Genomic DNA, 4319 nt, shown 5'->3' with positions numbered 1-4319 from the left:
TTTGTTGTCACTGCCAATGCATGCCAAACAAAATAGTGGAATACCATCTTTAAGTGATTGTACCATATATACATAGGCATACTTTGCCATTGTATAATTGGCAAAGTAATTTTCTATGTCATCAAAAGATTGTACTGTGAATGAATTTAATAGAGGTATGCCATTTCTGCCATTTGGTAGCACAAAGCCCACACAAGTATTCGATAGAGCATCATATTTGACGTTTTTGACAATTCTGGTAGCATCCTCAGCGATTGTTACAACATATGGTGCCTTGTGCTTTTTAAGATGTTGTAATAATTCATCAAAGCGAAATTGCCCTTCACGTATGTCCTCATATTCTTTGTATTATGCTTTGTACTGTTCACAGTGAAGGCAATGTCTCTGGCATGTTTTTGTGCATGAACACATATGTCATGGAGCCAGCATATATCAGGAGTAATGTTGAAAATATCTTGAGTACAAGAGAGTGCCTTTTTTGACTACTGGTTTTTCCCACATTCTTTTCTGCATTTATCATCAACTGTTTCAATATTGGTGTAACATTATCTGTTGTGTATATAAGTGATGTGTGTTCCTGAGACGATGTTGAAATAGAAGATATTATAGAATACAGCTTCTCATTTTCTTTAACCAGGTGAGTGATTTTATCGATTGGATTATAGAACTCTGTTATTAGGGACTGGTCAAAATCAGCAGCTGCAGCTTCTAATTTCCTACGATTCCGAGCAGAACGTGACCAATAGGTATTAGCCCCTCCTCTTTTAACAACAGAGGAGGGGCTACCGTATTTTCTTGAGTAAAAGCCGCCCCCGAGTAGCTGCCTCCCTCAAATAGATGCCTCCCGGGGCCAAAGTAGTGAAGGAAATTACCGCCACCTTCAAATAGACGCCGCATGTAATGTTATTTATTGTTATTATTATTAATAACTAGCAATTATTTAATTAGTAAAATGGCCGTCTAGTCACAGTTGAGTCTGAGTTGACTGTAGCCACTTCATCCTATCGATAAGTTTTATCTTTCCAGGAAAGGTATAGATACATGGTACTTCTAGACCTTTTCCAAATGCCCTTTTCTCATTAACATGAGCTTCTATTTAACCCCATAAAGCAAGAAATATGATGCAACTCGTGAGAACACCCTTGGAAGGAGAAATAGCTCATAATGCTAAGACACTGGGGAACATCTAAACTCCTACAGCCTGAGGTAGAACATGAGAGTGCTCTTTTTCCAGACCTGGAACTGAAAGTAGTAATTGACACGATCATAGATATAATACACGGAACAGGATTAGAAATAGGATCACGTGAGCGCCCTATCCATTGAAACACTCCTAGTTATGCTGGGAACTGATCCCGTAATGGAGATACTTTGTGGGACTCTCCAGACGATATCTGATAGTTTAATAACTAAATATCTGCTTCTATGGTTACTTCTTAACCTCTTACAGTGCACTGTGATGTTTGTTATGGACTGCATTTAATAGTTTTAGAGTACTGACGCCATTGAAATATGGCCTTTGGTTTTGACATGCTGTAACTTTCTAAAACTTCTGTTTAAGCACTAATAAATGTCTTAATGCACTAAAGATCCTCAGAGAGTAGCTATAAAAGCTCATACTAGTGCGTCTCGCCGTCTCCTGAAGTTGCTAGAGTCCCACAAACTTTTTGAAAAGGGACAGTCAGGGGCCTGGGCAATAGTCGAGCAGCTGCCCGGGGCTCCGATATAACTAGGAGTGTTTCAATGGATAATGCGCTCACGTGATCCTGTTTCTAATCCTGTTCTGTGTATTATATCTATGACGGCACGATGAAGATTAAATTATTATATAATTATTACAAATTTTGTTTAAAAAGAATATTTTAGGTAAAATTAATAATTGATTTTTAATAATTGCCGCCCCAAAACAATGGCCGCCCTCGTAATGTCGCTTCCCTCCCATAGATGGAAAAATGAAATAGACGCCGTGGCTTTTACTCGAGGAAATACGGTACTTAAAAAACCTGGTTTGTAGATGAGGTGATTGACTGATTGACTGTTCTGATTGATTCTGGGAAACTGTTTGGGATGGCTCAGGTGATGAAGCAGGTATCATTGCGGAGAGGGTGAGTGAATTGGACGAAGTTAAGGTGCTCACTTCACTTGTATTAAGTGGTTAGGGTAGTGGTTGGGGTGAAGTACTCATTTCAGTTGGGTCTAGAGGAAGTACTTGTATCATTGCCTGAGTTATGTTCCTCTGTGTACTCAGCTGATAATGGCTCTGACGATAACAGAGAGGACTGAGGTAGTGAGGGAGAGGAGGGAACTTAGTAGTAAGCCACTAGTCTCGCTGGCCAGCTGCCAGACTCTAATCATATACTATGTCCCAACTGAGAATGGACCGGAAGTGGAAGCAGCTACATTGGAATTTGAAAAATGTAGTTACATCACTGATGATGTGTTATAATGATATTCATAGAGACATGGCCGATATTCTGGTGGTGTTGTTTCACTCTTAAAACAGTCTTGTTCTTCCTGATAAGCAGTACAATAGCTGCTGGAGTCAACTAGTCTTCATAAAGGCCATCATTATCAGAAGATCTTGCTCTATTAGCATTTTAAAAGAAGAATTATCAGTTTGGGTGCTGGACCACATGTGCTTATGTAAACTATGACATCATAAGAACGTCATTGCGGTTAGCTTTGGTATGCCATTGGGTTGATAGGGAGAACCCGGTTCTCAGGGTTATCAAGGGCTGAGAGACCTATGACCTGAGATCCTGAAGCGGCATTGGGCAACTAAGAACCTGTGAGAGTCTCATCCATATCCCACATTCCTATAAAAAGTTATTCCAGTTTTTCTTGGTCCAAACTCAGTTGGGACATAGTATATAGACTACGGAACCGGGATTGGAAACTGATGACGTCACATTTACAGACTGTGATTATTAACATAGATACCGTAGGTCGGGATATATTCGCTGCTGCAATTATTTGCGGTCATAAAAAAATTTCAATTAAAAACCATGAAAACCAAAGTGTTATTATAATTGAAAATGGCGCGATAGTGAAGAAAAGCACCTTGCTGCAGTGTTCTTGAGCTGTTGTTCTTCTTGTGTCACTGAGCCTTGGTCTCTTTAGAGCTGCTTTACCGGTTCTTTTCAGAACTAGTGCCTGGTATCTTGGGACTCTCCACCCATTCTAGTTAGTGTTTATTGACTTGGGCGTGGTTTATTATCACCAGCACGAGGACCAGCAACAATTTGCAGCAAAGAGGCTGAAAGAGCTCTGAGGTAGCGGTCCATACAAGAAGTTAACAGATAGAGGAGAACTCGTTATTGGTGAATGGCTCCACTATAGCTGCTAAAGAACAGATGAATAGCTGAACACTAAACACATGGTCTTAATTGTCAGCAATGCTCTAACAGTTTCCATTGTTTTTAATTGAATTTTTATGACTGTGAATAATTGCAGCTGCGGATATATCACGACCTACGGTATTACAGTTTACAGGGATAGGAAACTTCTGATTGCGGTTTTATTATTCCCATTGAGTTTATATTGTAGCCTAGCAATGGAATTTTTCTGATGCTCCCTTCCCTTTTTACGCAGCCCAAAAATTAGGCAATTACCATATTTCCTCGAGTAAAAGCCGCCCCCGAGTAGCTGCCTCCCTCAAATAGATGCCTCCCTCAAATAGATGCCTCCCGGGGCCAAAGTAGTGAAGGAAATTACCGCCACCTTCAAATAGACGCCGCATGTATTGTTATTTATTGTTATTATTATTATATAGGCGGTAGCCTATATGTAGGATTGAGGTTGATTTTTCAAGATGGCGGCCGTTTTTATGATTTTCAAACACTCACAACTCTTTTATCTTACGTTGTACAGCCTTATAAATGGCTTAGATGAGCTCTCCTTCACTGAGCGATTCTCTTGGTACCTTTAGAGTGGACTGTAATGCAGCGGGAGCATTTCTGGAGAATAGGCCCAAATTCAAATTTCTGCAAAATTCTTCAGACTTTTTCTTCTTCTTCTTTCATCTTTCTTCTATCAACACGGAAATCTTTTAAACCAGAGAGCCGTTCAAGTTGGCTTTTACATCATTCCTTTGAGCTTGAGTCAAGGACTGGACATGTGGCTTCAAAAAGAAGCAAGGACAGAGAACAATGGAAGACAAATTCCAGCTGCAGCACCGCGTGGGTTTGTGGTTTGACGCCATTTTAATTTATGCGCACGTGATTAGCATGAATATGATTAACCTAACCACATAATCATAACAGAAAGTAATTTTATAATTTAAGAAAAAAGAATGGAAACAAGAAATAAAAACATAAAAA

General features: G+C 39.6%; 1 long non-coding RNA gene across 1 annotated transcript; it reads left to right on the top strand.

Moving 5' to 3' along the window:
* The first annotated feature begins 347 nt into the window (after nt 1-347).
* Nucleotides 348-1045, top strand: LOC109582654 (uncharacterized). Its single transcript, XR_002185183.1, has 2 exons — nt 348-897; nt 949-1045. It is a non-coding gene; the product is annotated as an uncharacterized LOC109582654 (long non-coding RNA).
* The last annotated feature ends 3274 nt before the right edge of the window (nt 1046-4319 follow it).

The sequence above is a fragment of the Amphimedon queenslandica genome, unplaced genomic scaffold, assembly GCF_000090795.2.
Source record: "Amphimedon queenslandica unplaced genomic scaffold, v1.1 AMPQUscaffold_13366, whole genome shotgun sequence".
In the NCBI taxonomy this organism is placed as follows: Eukaryota; Metazoa; Porifera; class Demospongiae; order Haplosclerida; family Niphatidae; genus Amphimedon; species Amphimedon queenslandica.
This window is presented reverse-complemented; position numbering and strand designations above follow the sequence as displayed.